General features: G+C 40.5%; 1 long non-coding RNA gene across 1 annotated transcript in view; it reads right to left on the reverse strand.

Annotated features, from left to right (window-relative positions):
- Positions 1-17,325, reverse strand: part of LOC122170586 — a 53,040-nt gene that overhangs the window by 19,826 nt on the left and 15,889 nt on the right. The window lies entirely within an intron of this gene.

Raw genomic sequence — 17,325 nt, forward strand, 5'->3', positions numbered from 1 at the left:
TCAGTTTTATTCTCTACAGGTCATGCCACTGGAGTCAGTGAGACTGCAGAGCATGCAGTCAAATGCTTTACAATTATTTATTTTTGTAAAAACTGGGGATGTGGGGGGTAACATGTCCTTGCCTTCACCTCCCAGATAGATCAGTAACGTAAATAGGCAGTTAGTTATTATTTTCAGTGATTAATCTGGCAGCAGAAAACTCCTACTTTCTCCGCTTAGCTTTACTTTGTCTTTGTAGGTATCTGACTTGTCACTTTGCCTGAAACAAGAAAAAACTCAGTTTGCCAGAAGCCAGTGTACAGTCTCACTCCCTTTAATTTGTGCATTTGTTTTTGGTGTCAACTCACTTAGATGTTTAAAGATTCAGCCTCATAGTATATTTTCCTGCAGCTGCATTCATATCCCTATCCATAAACTTAAGTGAATTTCTCAGAAGGAGGACATTTGAAATGTCACGGAGCGTTATTCAAATTGCTGAACTGCAAGCATTAACAGGAAACAATTACATAAACTCTCAAACTGTAGCCAACCCAGCCTGCAGCAATTTATTTGAACTCCTCTCTTTCTGTCTGTTGCTTTTGTAATTTCTTTAAATGGTAGTTTTAAAAAAATGACCAAACGTCTTCACAACATCCTTATATATTATACTGTAGGCACAATCAAGACTGACAACTCACAGTTCTAGGTTTCCTTTCCCAGTTACGAATATAACTTTCTTATTATTTTTCTATGGTAACTTTCAATGCCATTTGATTTTTATTGATAAAGAGTGATGTCATTTCCTCTTATAAGTAGCCATTGTTTAGAATGGAGATGAGAAATACCCACACAGCCAAACACAGTGAGTCAAGCATGCTGCAAGGGTATATCTTGCTTCACAACATAATCCTTCTAAAGAGCCTGATTCCTTAAAGAAAGAAAGGTGGTTACCATGCACACATGTATTTGAACATACACAGATTCCTCAGTATGTATGTGGATTTGCACACTCCCATGTGCACACACAAACAAATCTAATTTGTACATAAACTGCATTTAGTTTTCATCTAGAGATTTTGTTCTTTGTGACGCTTATTGGATAAAAAACCCTCCCTTAGGATATAATGTCTGCACTAATATTTTTGTTATCTACAAGATAAAGGAAGGACCTTTTTTATAAGAACAAATGTATTTTCAGAGTACCAGAGATTGAGAGGAGCAATGCAAAATAATCTGCAGCTGAATTATTTGTTCTTAGTTTAATCAAAACTAAGGCATTGAAGTTTGAAGACTATCAAAATGGTAGTGGAATGTTTTGGTGTTACACGGGTAGGAGAATGAAGTGAAGAGGAAGGATGATACAGGGAAGTAGAAGGATACACTAACTGAAGACAGCATGGAGCCTAGCTCCTAAACCTTAAAATCCCCAGGAGCTTTATTGACTTTGAGATCTAGGCTGGCACAAAGCACAAGATGAAGAAAAATGTAGCTATATTCTTTCTTGCCCTGATCCCAAGAGAAGCATGTTTCTCAATACTTTAAGAAAACTAAAAGCAGGGAGTGATCCAGCTGGAACCAACGGGAGCATTTGCAAGGATTTCAGCAGATTATGGATCAAGTCACACATATATAAACATCTAGCACATGTAATTTTGAAATTGCTCCTCCAGGGTAAATGACACAAAGCTTCAGTTCCATGTAATGATTGTTGGGGTTTTTTTTTTCGTACAAATTGAGTGACAAGAGAACACTTTTTCACTGCTAGCAGAAAGTTGTCTTGTTTTGATTTTCTTGTTTCACTCATCTATCCCCATGTAAAAGACAGAAAAACATGTGTACTTTCTCATATAATAACAAGCAACAAACCTCTTATTAAACCAATGAATTCCTAATTTCTTTCTTGTGTTAGGTAGTGTCATTACCAATCACATTAATTATTTCAAGCCTGTCTTTCTCTGTTTTGTTGTGATGACATTTAGCAATAATCCTCAGCACTTACTTCAAAGTTCTACATTAGCATCAGAAAGCAAATAGTTGTTTGAATTCAGACAAACCAGTAGGTTCACTGATAGGTTCACAGTTAACCTAGTGTAAAAGTCAAATTGGAGAAAAACTTCCCACTCAGACTGCGATAAATGTGTACCAGATTAGCTTTTGATACTTCAGAAGGATGCACAGTGACAAAAAAAAAAAATTGAGTAATGGAAAATCCAGAGAGGGAGCTTAAGTATCTCTCCTGGTGAAGGAAAGCATAGGAAAAGGAGAGGCTGGATTGCTGAAAGGGCAGAGGGAGGGATAGTATTTTTTCTGTCAACATCACTGAAAGAAAAGAATATGTCATTGAGATTGATAGGAAAAAGATGAGAAAGAGAAAAATGTCTGGTTATGTTAAACACTGAACAGTGAACTGTGCAGTAAAGCTCAGCTACACAGCAGAGAGACTATAATGGGTATGAAAGGCTGGACTGTTCGTTTGGATGAGATGACAAATTGCTAACAACATGAGACTTGCTCTTATTCAACAGTGTTTTAATATGTAAGGTTCAGTGCAAGCAGCAAGAGGCACAGAACAGAAATTACCTTACCAAAAAATAATCTGCCTCAGTATCCTTGGCTGCTGAGCAGGGAGCAGGCAGGAAAAGATCAGGATGCCCTTACTGTTTTTAACACAGTGGCATAAATGCCCAGATACACAATGATGTGGTCTAGGCATAAGATTGACTGATTTCAGTACTTGTTTGTATCACAAAACAAAACTCTGGACATAAGGTACTGAGGTTTCCCAGACTGAGAAAGCTAGTTTGGTGACCAGCACCAAACAAGGCTGTGGAAACCCAACCTGTGCTTGCCTCTGGTCCAGTTTCAACATGAAGTCAAGGAGCTTGCTTTCTTTTCATCAAAGCAGAGATCACTCCTTTATGCTTTCAGAGGCAGGAATTCTTTAGTAAGTGACTACGAAAACAAACATTAAAGTTGAAGGTGCAGAAATTGCTCCCATCCTTTTATTACATCCCCTGTCTTTTCTGCCTTGTTCTGTCTCTGAACACACATCAGAGACTTGTAGCATTCCAGCTTTCATTCAGCAGGAAGAGTTGGTATTTTCTTAGTGTTTTGGATGCACAAGTTGCTGAAGAGGATGGAGAAAAGACGGGGGGGCAGTCTTTCCAACATTTTTTTGGGGGCCATGGCATTCTCACAACTTTCATACCTTCCAAGAGGCCCATAGCAGGGGCTCACAGCTGTTCATGCGCTGTCCTCCTGTCAAATATTTTTGCTGGTGCAATAAATGCAGTCCCAGCAGTGCATTGGCTTTCATCAACAGGGCTAGGACTAATGCAAAGGAGGCAAAACCCCTCCTGACTTACACCTCAGAGAGACGTGCCAAAGCTGGTAAGATCATACAAAGTGTAAGTCAGGGCAGCTCCTGGCTATGAAGTACATTTCATCTTTCTGAATCAAAAATTGGAGGATATAAGGCTTTAAGTAATATTTTCCCCTGTCATACCCTTAGAGTATAGAGCAACCTAACCTAAGATCATAGATGACTACCTGCCTATCATGGTCAAGTGCAGAACCTCAGAACTTTAAGTCTTTGTGACATTCCATGGAGGCCACCTTATTGACGGGAACAAAATTTAAGTATAACAATTTCAATTCAGAGGGAATTTCTCCAATCCTTTTTCACCATGCATTTTTATTTTATTTTATTTTTTAGTGCTGGCATAATTCATTCTGAAAACCATTTCCATTACTGCATGCACACTATGACAAGCTTTTTTTGGAAGACTCTCTCCGTGCTGCAGAATAACATGATACAAATGGGATTACTCACAGGGTAGAGCTAAGCATTTAAATAAATCTTTGCAAGACTGGGGTGTTAATTACAAGCTCACATACCCAAACCCAAATAATGAAACATAATAGCATACACATTTGCCCAAAGTTTGTTGGATTCCTCTTGGTCAGATTGCTGGTGACACGGGAAGGGCTCTGCAGGAGAATGTGTTCAATTCACTTCCACTGCTGTGTATAGCTCAGGGAACATTTTTTAACACAAACACAGTACTGAGAAGTATTAAGTGTACACATCTTAGAGGGAGTGACAATGCATTTAGAACATAGTTGTCTCTAAGTAAAAAGTCCTCATTGAAAAATGGAGCAAGCTGTAACTCTTGTAAGGTCTTAACACTTAAGAATAGTTTCATTCTGTGGTTAGCTCATTACTTCCACATCATCTCTCTTTTCATTATTGGACCAAGTGATATCTTTGAAAATCTAAGGAGATGCGTGAATTTGATCGGAAATGCCAGCACTTACAACTCGCACAGCAGCACTAGACAAAACCAATGAAGCATTTGCATTGCTTAATGCAACATGGTAATCAAATAATTACAACCAGACATGACACATGCCAGCAAGTGCAAAACAGGTTACGAGAGAAGGAAAAACTGTAGGGACAGATTATGTAAATAATCCATACAGGAGATATGTAAATGCCTAAAAACATGTTACTTGTGGACTCTTCACAAATTCCTGAGGGAATTATTAACTATGTGTAAAATACGGAAGATTACTTCCAGGTCCTTCTCTATGTTGAATCACTCTTCCCATTGTCTCATTAATTAACACGCTTCTCATGCTTTATTCTTTGTCTCCTTCAAATTGTTCCCAGCTAAGAATGAATGAACACTACATTGTAAAATAAATTTTATGCCACTTTCAATCAATAAGAAGTGAAGAAGAGGAAGTCACTGTAATATCTTTACAAGGACAAAGAATAAATTTTAATGATTATATATCCTCCATTGAGCATTGTCATCATTTTTATTTAGATGCCTCTTCTGAAGGGAGGATTGAGGAGTTTGAATAGGACTTTACTAGAGCTACAGAAAACCTTCGAAAAGCAAAATGCTTTTCTCTGTCCAGAAGCATAATGAACAATCAATAAATTGAGCACTGGGATCACAGCCCTGGTGGAGGGAGGGAGAGCAAGGTCACCAGGAGACTGGTCCCCGCCTGTCTGAAGGGGCTCAGGACATTCAGCAGAGCATGAGCTGTCTTTCAGAGGTGAAGTTCCTAAATGGCCATGACTGCATGGAGAAAGCAGCTGAGTAGTAAATTCTCCCACTCAAAGCCAACAGTAAGGAAAAAAACCAGCACACTCACAAGACTCCGGCTGTGCGTGATTTTTAAAAGGTGACATGCAAATGTCAAGAGAAATGACATTTCAGAGTGGTAAGATGCAATGCAGTTCACTCTTATTGACTAGCCATTCATGGTCACATAGATCAGTGCTTGCCAGCAGCTAATCAATGAGATCTGAAATACCATGTGTTCATAAAGGATAATCTCAAGGTTAAAGGAAAAGAAAAAGAAAAAGCATAGAAAACATTCAAAATCCATGTGCTATCAACCTCCAAGAGGCATCCCATGCAAAGGGAATGCACAATTGATTCTGAGCCCTTTCTGAAGGACGTAAGAAAGAAGTGTTAGGAACTTTATACTAGGCACTTCATATTAGGCTTTATATTAAAACTCCGAGCTTTTCCTCAACTAAATAACTTTTGAAAGTTGCTCTGTGACACGCTATGGAGGCAGAAGAAAGGGACGCTGAATCTTTCAGTGAAGATTTCACTCTGGTATGGCTTTAGTTGCACTGTAGTTTTTCAGTTTTTATGAAGGATCACGCAAACCACCACTGCCCCACGACTTAACAGATCTATCTGATAGGGGGCCCACTTATTCCTCTTGTTCTTATTGTGTTTTGGTGACTCAGAGTATCTGGGAGCAGACTGAAGTCTTTCTGACTGGGCTGCAAATGGCTCAGAGCAATTTCAAGCTGAAAATATCCAGACATTTATCCAGACGTTCTCAGGACTGTATCAGCCAAATGGCTATTTACCAATGCAGAATTGAATGCCTGATACTGAACAGATTATGTTTGAGAGAATCAAAAGGATATAGAGCATATTCTTCCATAAAATTGGAATGTAATTATGACTTGTGGGGCATAGTAAAAATAAATTACAACATTTGTCAAGTGTTTTGAAAAATACTATTTTGTATCCAATCCAATGGGCGTGCAATAGTTCAGTAGACACAACAGTGCAAATCTGTATTGTTGTAGCAGATACAACAGTATGAATTGCCCTGCTGGAACAAAGAGTTAGTCCATCTTAGTCATCAGACCATTTGCATAGTGAATATGTGCTTCTGTGTAATGAATATTTTACAGCTGTACACCTCGAAAATACTTAGCAAAGGTTGATAAAAGGAATCAAATCAACTAACTAGGTGATTCGAATGCTTTTTCTCTCTCTCAAGATTTTTTTATTTATTTAAGTATTGAGGAGGGTGTGACTTATGCATAGCTTTATGCCACATCTACTTGAGGTATGAATATTTGGTTGATTACTAGGCTTTTTAAAATGCAGCTGTGGTGGTCTTAAGGTGGAGAAGGCACAGGGAATCTCAGCATCCATTGTAAGATACTGTTTTTTTGTGGACTGAACTCATGTGCCTCTTGCAAGACTGCTATGGGTGAGCAGGAGTACAGGTAGCTGGGTTTGGCAAGAACACCTTGCTGTAAGTTTTGGATCTGAAATTCCTGGGAAATGCAGGAACTTTCCTTCTCAGTGTTCTTTTGCTGTGTTGGAGTTTTGCCATTGTTTAAGGCGCTGAGAAGGAAGTGAAGTGATACCATCTACAAGTCCTTATAACCTTCACTTTTTCCTACCTTCTGTTAACATCAAGAGACAGAGATGAGCAGGAACAGCTCTGAAACCACTGAAGACATCTCTCTCATGTGTACTCTGCTGGCCAAGACAACTGAGTCAAAAAAATGTCACATCAAAGTGATTTTACATGGAATAGAGAAATTCATAATTTGTGAAGAAAGAATTAAATTTAATTCAAAATTAACAAAAGCAATATTTTTCACCAAAGAAAGAGAAGAAAACTGTTCAGCTGGCCTCAGTGATGGGCATTCCCTCTCCCTCAGATAGTCCACACCCACTCCTCTCTGCTCCTTGTTTCCCTCCTCTTGGACAATAACAAGCCTCAAGGACACAGGTGTGCAGTGATATTAAAAATAGACACCACATTTCAAAACAGTCTCAAAAAGAGTTTTATCACTGGAACGAGCCTCCGCCTGTATTAGCCCATCCATTAAATACTCTGTTTTTCAGAAATTAAACCAGGTTTTCAGAAATACAGCTGCCCCCAAGCTAGCACAGCCCCTGTTCTAAGAGGAAGGGATGCCTCCTTCTTCCTTCCTTCCGTCCTTCCTTCCTAAAATAAAAGCACCACAGCCAACTTGAAAGATACAAAAGTGTAAACACAGCTTTTGTTAACATATATAAAAGAAAACAAATAAATCAAGGCTAATAAAAGATGAAGAAATTCAGCTACCTGAAATAATGCTTTGATGACACTCCTTTGTGGCTCAGACAAGAGTTGGAGATTGGTGTACTTAACATTTCACGGAAAAACAACACAACCAGCCCAGAGATTTATGTTTAACCATGAGGGAACATTTACAGAGATGCAGTCTGGAAATGAGTCTTGTGTCAAACAGCAGAAGGGACTGAGTGGGAGGATTGCACAAAGCAACAAAAAAGCAATGGTCAAAGGGGAAATAAGCAGATTTAGGTATACAGAGCAGCAAATGGCAGGGAGGAAGAATGGGCTGCTTTTCTCTCTCTCTCCTCTCTCCCAGTAAAATTCCTTAGAAATATTAATATCTAAGAAAAAGAGCAAAGGAAGAAGACAGATAGTCACATAACTAAGGTATGTCAGATAGCTATATTTGCAGCTGGTGGAGATTATGTGTAACATAGAACTTGTTGCCAACCCCTCTGATGAAATCAGTGATCTCTTTAAGTTATTCTTGCAAATAAATGAGGTGGTGACCAGTTACCATTAATCTTCTGAAAATCACAAAAGAAGGGCAAAAGTTTTCTGTCAGCCTCCTTATGCATATACAGTTGAGGTTAAGATCAAAAGCTCAGTAGTCAGAGCAGGAATGCCTTATTTTGACCTAATCTCTCTGGAACAGCAGGCAGATGGTGGGAAAACCCAGAACAGCATTTAAGCACGTAAGTCACTGTGCAAGGCATAGGCAGCACACCCAGGACTTGATGAAGATTTCCCTCTGTTGCTGGGAGGACATGGCCCCTTCTCCAGATTCACCTCCTCTCTTCATCTCCAACACAAGAGCCAGAGTGAGTGAGCCACAGAAGCTTCAAGCACTGCTCTTCCTGAAGGCACAGGGGCCACAAGCAAATCCCCCATATCTCTCTCGGCTTTGGTATTAACTTTGCAATAACCTCCTCAACCCTACATATTAGTGACATGAACTTTCCAGTCCTTTCATCGCTGTGAGCAAAATGCATGAACAGAGGAACACCTGCTACCACCATCATAGCAATTTTTGCAAGTCATTTAGCACAACTGATAAAAAACCCCCTTCTATAACACAAGGATGCTGTGTGTAACCTCTGAAATGGAAGACAGGGTCCAAAGAGCCAAGCAGGGTTCTGGAAACTATTGGAAAACTGAGGTGCCCAACACTCAGAATCTCTTGGCCAACTCCTCTTGCCTTTCCCATTTGCGCTTCTCCACTTCTTTTGGAACTGACCTTCCCCTGTAAGTTAGATGAGGATATTATATTTAATGCAGAAAATACCCATACCAGTACAGAGACATGAGAGCTTGAAGTTGCTCTCATTCACACAGATACAGTCTTTTGATTCATGCAGAGTCTTGTGGGAGACTCATGGGTGCTGTCTGAAAGAGGTGAGGGACAGCAAGCAGGTTTTCTGCTCTTGTTTGGCTTCTGTGGTGCATGGGAAACAGGAATTTGTGCATTCTTTGTAAGCAAACTGTTGTGAAGAAACACCAAATTCATCAGCCAATTCCTCCCACCCCTGCTGGGACAGCTTACCAGACTTTGAAGTTTCACTAAGCAAGGAGTATTAGTATGCTGTGACAGCTGGCAACACATTCCAGTGGGTAAGTGATGGACTGGCTCCATGAAGAGTAAAATAAATTATGAAGTGGGTGAAATTTCAGCCTTCTGAATAACAGTCAAATGATTTCATTGGAATGGCTCTGTCTGGCAATGCATTCGAACATATACAGCTGGGCAGAGCACACAAACACTCCTATATGAAACTGTCTCATGCATGGGAAGAGAGGGAGTTGTTCTTGCATAAATGAGCCCAAATCAGAAGACAGAGAGAGGAGCTTTTCAAAATACACTTGCAGGAGAGTGAGCCAGGTATGATTATATGTAAATGTAAATATCAGAGTCAGCACTCAGCACCTTATGGGTGTTGCTCTAAAATATAATCTTCAGGATTATTCATTTTCTGCTTAGCCTAAGGGATGTCATCTCCTGGCTAAACTTTTATCTCAGTGAGCATGTTTACGTGGATATTTTTGTACCTGAAAAGATAAACAGTTGATGTAAATCAGAGCTTGTACCTGCAAGATTTCTGGCAAGCAAAATGAAGTAAAGTACCTACATCTCACTTAGAACAAAATAGAATTGATAGCACCAGCTTTCAAACTCTCATATTCATGCCTCTCAAAATGTCCAGCATATGGCTCTCAGTATGGAGTGAATGGTATGGTGTTAATTGCTTTGATTTGTACCCAAGACTAGGAGCGCTGGTGGTAGAGATGAAGAGGAAAGAGAGAGGGAGAGGAGATAGTTTTCCTGCTTGTATCCACAAAGTTGCATGTTACAAATGTATCATCAGCAAATGGTGAGCAGCCTGTTCTGCTAATATTTTGTTATTGTATAGGATCTTATTTTCTCCTTTTGTCAAAGGTAGTCAACATAATTGGTTTTGATTGGGGAAGCACTGTGGAGTTCAGTTCTCCAGAATTCCCACTTTTCCACTCTCTGGATGGTGTTCACTGAAATGCAAAACACAATTATGAACAGATTTAATTGGAGGTGTATTCAATTCCTTCTCTTACCTCCTCCCATTTGAATAGCTGAGCAGGAGCAGCTAAAATTACATAAAGGTCCAAATGTTGAATGAATGTGCCCTGACCAATAAAGAAACCACACGTGTGAGGAATTTCTGCAATTTTTACATTTGGTCAGGGACACCAAAGTCTTCAGCTACCTAAATCCATGCAAAAGCACCTCTGCATTTGTGTTTACTGCCCAAACTGCACCTGTGCATGCAATCCTTTGCACAGCTTGTCTGCTGCAGAACAGCCAGCTCCCGGTTCTTGTCCCCCTCTAAGGAAGAAAAATGTGCACTGGGGAAAATTGTTGCTATCAGCTTCATAATTATTCTGTATTGATCTCTGCTCTATTTTTTTTTTTTAACTAGGATCATTTATGCTTCCAGTTTTCTTTGCAATAGTCTGTGTTTTAGTTTCACCTCTGTCCTCTTGATGCTAGACCCCTTGAATACCTCTTCAGCTAGGAAGTTCTAAGATCATGAACTCACATGAATGCTTTTAGAGGTAGTCAGGAGCACTGAGAGCAGCTCTCCTGATTATTTAAACATAACATCCAATTATTATCTTTGGGATTCTTGTGAGAAGAAAAAAACTACTGGACTTCATCCCAGATCTGCTGGAGTTCTCAGTGGTTTTTCAGGGTTTAAAATTACCAATATGTTAATTTTCACTGAGAACAGTCAGCTCTGGAGACCCATCTGTATTCTCTGTTTCAAGTGAGCAAATGGCTAGAAATATTCTGAGGGGCATTTGCTGACATTCAGACTTGTGAAATAACAATGGGACAGTCACATTCATTTGCAGTCTCCATCACCCTGTTTCTGCAGTGTGCCTCTCAGTTAAGCCCTATTCATGACTGTGTTATTTTTAGCCCAGTTTCCAAAGGAAACAAGGCACATGAGACCACATGGTCTGTCTGCTTATCATTGCACCCATAACTGAGCATGACTGTCCAGCCACAACCAAGCTTGCCAATAGGATTCAAGTCTACTGAAAGCTGTTTACCAATAGAAAGATGCAGTGGGACATCGAAAGACGCCCAGTGCCTGAGTCTGGCCAGAACCCCAGTATAGCTGACAGACATGACAGGCTCTGTGCCCAGCTCTGTCATGCCAAAAACTGCTTAGAGCATAGGGAAGAGATGGGACATCCATATATCAGGACTTGTTGCTTCTTCTGCCCAGACGAGACCCATCCAGACAGTGAGATAAAAGCTTCAGGGTCAAGCTCAGGCTGGTCTCAATCTGTTTCCTCCCAGGCCTCCCTCTCTGGAATTTCTTCTCCTCTTTTGTATCTATGCACACAGATTAACCTTCCTGCCATTATACCACTTGGTGTGGCTTTTATGGTTGCCACATACATTGCACTATACAATTTGCCATTGTCACAAATAAGGGCTTCATGGAACTAAGGCACAGGTGAAATGCTCAGAATTACTTCCATTCTTGTGTTTGTCATTTATTCCAGCTTCAGTCATTCCTTTTGTTTCTAGATACATGGTAAAAAAAAAGACATTTGTCAGAAAATAGTTTTCTGAAATGACATCTCTATTAGGAAAAATTCATTCAAGAAAGATGCAAAGCAGCCAGCTTCTTGTCTGGTAGGCAGAAATAAGGCTGACAGGATATCTAACCCTCGATAGGATTCCTGGGGGATGTCAGAGGCAGCCATCCTGCCTGGTGGGTCATGTGGCTCAGAGGATGCTCAGAGATCTGTGGAGAGCTAGATACACAACCTGACTCCAGCTTCATGCTGCTGGGCTGTGCCATGACCATGTTCTTCCAGCAGCTCTCCATGATCACAGAAAGTAACAGCAGTGATGCTGATGCTCAGCCAGCATTAATTCCCACCAGCTTGGGTCAGCAGGTTGTTTCACAGTGCCACCATGATCAGCAAGACCAAAACATTTCAGTAACATTTCCTTTCTCCATCCTGTTCCTCATCTTAGAAGAACAATTTAGTGCTTATTCTTTTCATACCTCACTGTTTCAAAAGCAGGAAGCTTACTTTGGCTGGCCCAAACTGAGTGTAGAAGTGGACAATCTCTCAGGAACTAGAGGCGTTCATGTTTAGATACCTAAAGAAGGAGACAGCTCACAGAGCCTTGCTAAGGGAACCAGGGGGTGTGAAGTTTGAATTGCCACCACCTAAATCCAGCCTCCCAGTTGCACCCAGCATTAGGGCCAGTATCTGCATAAAAAGTTGTTTGTCTGCATGTCGTTTAAATAAGGCTATGAAAAACACCTATTGGGACCAAAATGAGCAGGCCTAGGAGACTACCTCTGTTTAGGTATATAATTTATTTATCTGTTTCTGCTTTGCATTCAGTTCACCCTTCAACAAAACAAGGATCCTGCAGAACAATGCAGTATGAGAGATGCCCACTATAGCATGGCTTATGCCTTTTTTATTTGTATTACAGCATATTTTGAGCCCTCATGACACAGTGTCATCAAGTACTGAGACTGTTAGGTTCAGTGTCCCTTCTGCAAAACATTGCGTTATTTTACAAATATTTATCTTTTGAGATGAAAATGTCCATGCTTGATCTCTGACTGGAGCTAGATTCTTGGAAGGAAAATAAAAGTTCTTTAAGCTGTCTGAAATAACTTTGGAAATCATTTTCTTTTTTTTTTTAGCTCACATATAGTTGCATATATCTTCCAAAGTCAAAAACACAGAAAGGAATTAAGTTTAACCACTGGCTTGGGCAATGATTTCCTGTAGGAATACTGCCTATGGTGGATGTTAAATTAAAGAAGGATCTGCCAGGTGAAACATGTACCTTGTGCATTAGCAAGAGGTGCATCTTTAGAAGGTACATGTGAAAGTTGCACAGACAGAAGCATGCATATAGAAATCAAAAGGAGATTGGCCCCAAAGCCATGAGTTTTTATATCTTATACCTTCTTTTAGTCTTGAGAGTAGATGGGGCAGTGAAGGAAATAAATCTATTAAGTTTGGATGAAATGAGTACCAACTGGGAACATTCAGATTAAGCAGAGGTGAAAAAGGCTGTTGTGCATTCTAGTAATTACCAAATCAAACAAGAATATTAAACAATTCCCTGCATAACGGAAAATAGAGTATGTGCATAAAATAGATACTAGACCTTCCCAGGCTTGAGTCCATATTCCCTTTTAAGTTGTAAGTTGTCTGGAGAGAAGAGATGCCAATTGGTTTAGCTACAGAGCTAAACTTAGAAACACTCTATGCACAGGCTCACTGCCCTGCCTCTGATGACCATTTGCTATCACATAGTGCACAGTGTCATCTGTTCTCTGTATTTCATATTGCATTAAAAGAGGCATGCTAGTTAACAGACGTGCATTATTTTTTGAGGTAGGGGTGGAGTGAGGAAGAGAACAAAAGAAGGAAACCTGAGTCTCAAGAACAAGGAGAGGGCATTAAAAAAGCCATTCTTGAAACGACAGATGCTGTAATATGCTGGAAAGCAGTGATTACCCTTAAAAAACTCTTCTCTGTATCCCATTTCACTGGGAAATGAATACTGAAATTACTAGACTGCTTTGAAAATCTCCATCCAAAATCTGTTCTGAGTGCTGAGTATTGCACTTAGGCTCATTAAAAGCATGAAGATGTGAAAAATGCCTGCTCTTTTATTTTATGCACTTGTGACAGGAAGCATTCGTAAAATATTCCTATGGTGAATTTTCCTGACTTTTTCTCTCACGATTTAAAAAAGATTCATGCTAATTGCATTTATAGCATTGTTCACATCACTGAAAACAGGAGCATCTGTGAAAACATCTCTATTACACACAGGGTTCAACCTGATCTGTGAGAGCCACTGCCACAAGACCCAGTGGAAACCAGCTGGGTCTCACAGTGGACAGGAGCAGGGAAAGATCACTGACCCTAAGGACCCTAAGCATCTTGGAGTCCTGTGGAGAGCATCTATTGCTGCACTGCCTATGTCCTCTCAGGTGAGGCTGCCTGGTTGCAATACTGCACCTCACCTCAGGCTGGCTCAGCACTGTTGCAGCACCGCTGGCAGCTTGACACAAGGAAAAAGGCAAAGTATCCACTCTATTTTCATGTTAAAAAGCAACCACAGCATGACTGAAGGCCCGCTCTAAGTCTTGTTTTTCCTGACAAAAAATGGAAAAGCTTAAGAGAGAATTTTGGGTCAGTGGGGGAGGTGGGTGCAACCGCTGACGTCTATCACAAGTAAATTGTTATTCTCCATCATCTTCTCTGCAACATTACACAGCATTTGTGGATGGCTGCAACTGTTTCTTTGGCAAATGCTCAAATTATTCTGAGCAACCATATTGTCCTAATGTTATTCAGGAAACAAACAGCCTCCCTTTCCTCCCGCCCTTCTATGCTTCCTGCCTTTCCTGTGCTCTTCCGAATGCACATGGCCACCTTCAGTGCGCATTGCTCTGGGGATGTAAGCTGCTCACAGGCTCATGTTGCACGGATTACTCAAGAAATAAAAATTCCTTCTGCAGCTTCCCCCAACTGCTTGGATACAGCATTCTTCCTGAACACAGCCAAACTCCTCCTTCACTCAGGGCCATACACAAATTTCTTGCTCAACCCTGATGGAATAGCTGTGCCCCTAGAAATGCCAGCAAAAAAAATTTGTTCAAGAGGAATCTTTTTTTTATGCTCAAAATTAAATCTCTGTTTCCCTAAGAGCACAGGGGAAATGAGGGATGAAAAGCATTTATCTGAGGGCACCATGCTAACCAAGAATGGTAAAAGTGACAAAAGTCCTTTGTGATCTGCCACCAACCTCACATCAAGAGTCTTCCTCACAGGAAGAGACAAGAAGAAATGACGATTCAGTGATAAATCCCCAGGATATCATAGCTCATGTCTCCAAGAGAAAGCAAGCCCAGCTGAGAGCACTAAATGATAGGACATTAGAGAAAAGCTGAAGAGAGTGAAGTTCTTTACTATGAACATGGTGAGGTGCTGGAACAGGCTGCCCAGAGTGGTTGTGGATGCCCTGTCCCTAGAGGTGTTCAAGGCCAGATTGGATGGGGCCCTGGGCAGCCTGGTCCAGTATTAAATGGGGAGGCTGGTGGCCCTGCATGTGGCAGGGGGGTTGGAGATTCATGATCCTTGAGGTCCCTTCCAACCCTGGCCATTCTGTGATTCCGTGATTCTGTGATTCAGAGAGCAGTTGTCCTCTGGAGGGCTGGTGCCTGTCCTGTGGGTTAGCTGAATCCAGCTGGCTCACTGAGGAGAGGGATGGGGGAAAGCAGGAAATGTTGACCAGTGATTGGCTTTAGAGTGACACCTTACAGACATTTGGAAGGGCATCAGTATTTGTGGTGTATCAGGGGCATGCCTCTGGGAATGAGATGAGGAACCCTGAGACTGGCAGCATGCTCATCTTGTTGCGCCGACTGAGCTGCAAGTAATTGTGTTGCTTAAACAAATTACCCATCAGGGCCAAGAAAAGCAAAGCATCTGTGGGCATGTTGAGATCCTGCACCAATGGGAGCAGCTCCAGACAGCAAGCAGGGAGATGGGAAACAGTGGCACATGAGGGTTTGCAAAGAATGGGCCTACAGACATGGAACCATAAAAAGAGGGAGAGAACAGCCCTGCAAGGAGGGGTGGAATTTCCATGCAGTACTTGAAGGTGTTATAGAATGATCATTAAATTAGGTTTTTAGTGATTGTCAGCATTTGAATTATAAGGACCAAACGCAACTGAAAAACTACCGTTTGCTTTCATGTGCAATGGTAACCACACATCAAACGTTTTAGTCTTCTACAGTGGCTAAATATGTGGAAATCTGTAGGTCTATTTATATAAAAACTTCCAAAGGATGTGTTATCTCTGATTTTTCCTCCTGCACTTTCCCCAAGGGATTTTTCTTTCATGTCTTCTTGCACCATTTACATTTATTTACCAGTGAATATCACTTCAAATGAATTTAATAGCAGGGATGTTTATAGAAATAGCACGTTTTCATTGAATTGTGGAGAATATTTATAAAAAGTGAGTGTTGTAAAACACAAGAGTGTTTACATTATTAAACCAAGAACAGACTGGTTAACAACCAGTCAGACGTGGAGCAAAATGAGATACCTGTTCTCCTACTCCAAACCAGCCTACAGTCTTGAAAATACTTGAAAATACTCTTCAGTGGTTTAATGTCTTTTGTGACAAATATGTTTCCAAGTAAGCTTTAGACCAATAATTTTTCACTGAAACTATCTGAGGATTGCTTGAATAACAATTTGAATAATTGTTTGAAAATTTATTATCCTGGACTGAATGAAATAGAGTAAACCTTTTCTAATAAGCAATTTGCAATAAATTATTCACTCACTTCTAATAAAAAATGCATAGCCTGAAGTAAAGTAAAGAAAAATATCTCAAAGCAGCAATGAATCTGTTACATCAATGAAAGAAATGATGTGTGACAAGTGTAGAAAAAGAACTTTCCCAGAAACCCTGGTACTTTCTTGTTACGCTTTGGAGAACAGTGATTCGGATATTAATTTCTTTGACAGGGAGTATTCACTTCCAGGTAATCCAGCTGCTATGTATTTAGAAAACAAGAATGAAATAACAAAAGAAGACAGCAACTTGTTGCCCCCTTCTGTAAATTAAGTTTTTATTTAGCTGATGAAGCCTGCATCACTTCCTGCCCTATGGAAGCCCTCTACCACCTGATCATTGGGTTAAACTACATAGTTGGCAACCAGAGTTTAGGTAACTATGCTATGTGAATGGAATGGGGAAAAGTCAACAGCCAAAGGGCTTTAAACTCTTGGTGACTGACAGCATTCATGACCCTTCCCTAGCTTGCCCTCATGCCTCAGTGAAGACTTGAAAGCTTTGCCACTGTACAAGGGCATATGCAACTTTACAGCATCCCCTGTCTTTCCTCCCACATGAAGTTGCCCAGCACGCTGGGTCTCAGTTTGCAAGAGGCTGTCAGATGATAGAAGCTCTGCTTTTTCAGTACACATACTAGTCAGTATTTCACTGAGCTTTTAAATGATGAGCTAGTAGATGCCTTTTGTTGCCCTTCTGTGGCTCTGCCCACCCAGAAGCAAAGGAAAGAGAAAATGAAGTCATTGACAACTTTTATGTTCCTCACTTATGCAACAACAATCCATCCAGTTTCACTAAAACCTCAGAGAGTTCTCTTCATGTCTTTCAATAATGCTGTAACATTCATACTATGATCTATTTTGAAAGCACAATCAACAAGGTCCCAGTTCTGCAGTGCATATAAAAGACTGCTGAAACAGGCACCAACCACATGTATCAAAAAAATCTATAGTACTAAGAATCAGTTTTAACTTAAAATGTGTGTATTTCTGTGTTCTTAGAGAAACAATCAGGTAGAGCCAATTTACTTC

This window comes from Centrocercus urophasianus, unplaced genomic scaffold (assembly GCF_019232065.1).
Source record: "Centrocercus urophasianus isolate 14NV4802_14NV808 unplaced genomic scaffold, USGS_Curo_1.0 seq_724, whole genome shotgun sequence".
In the NCBI taxonomy this organism is placed as follows: Eukaryota; Metazoa; Chordata; class Aves; order Galliformes; family Phasianidae; genus Centrocercus; species Centrocercus urophasianus.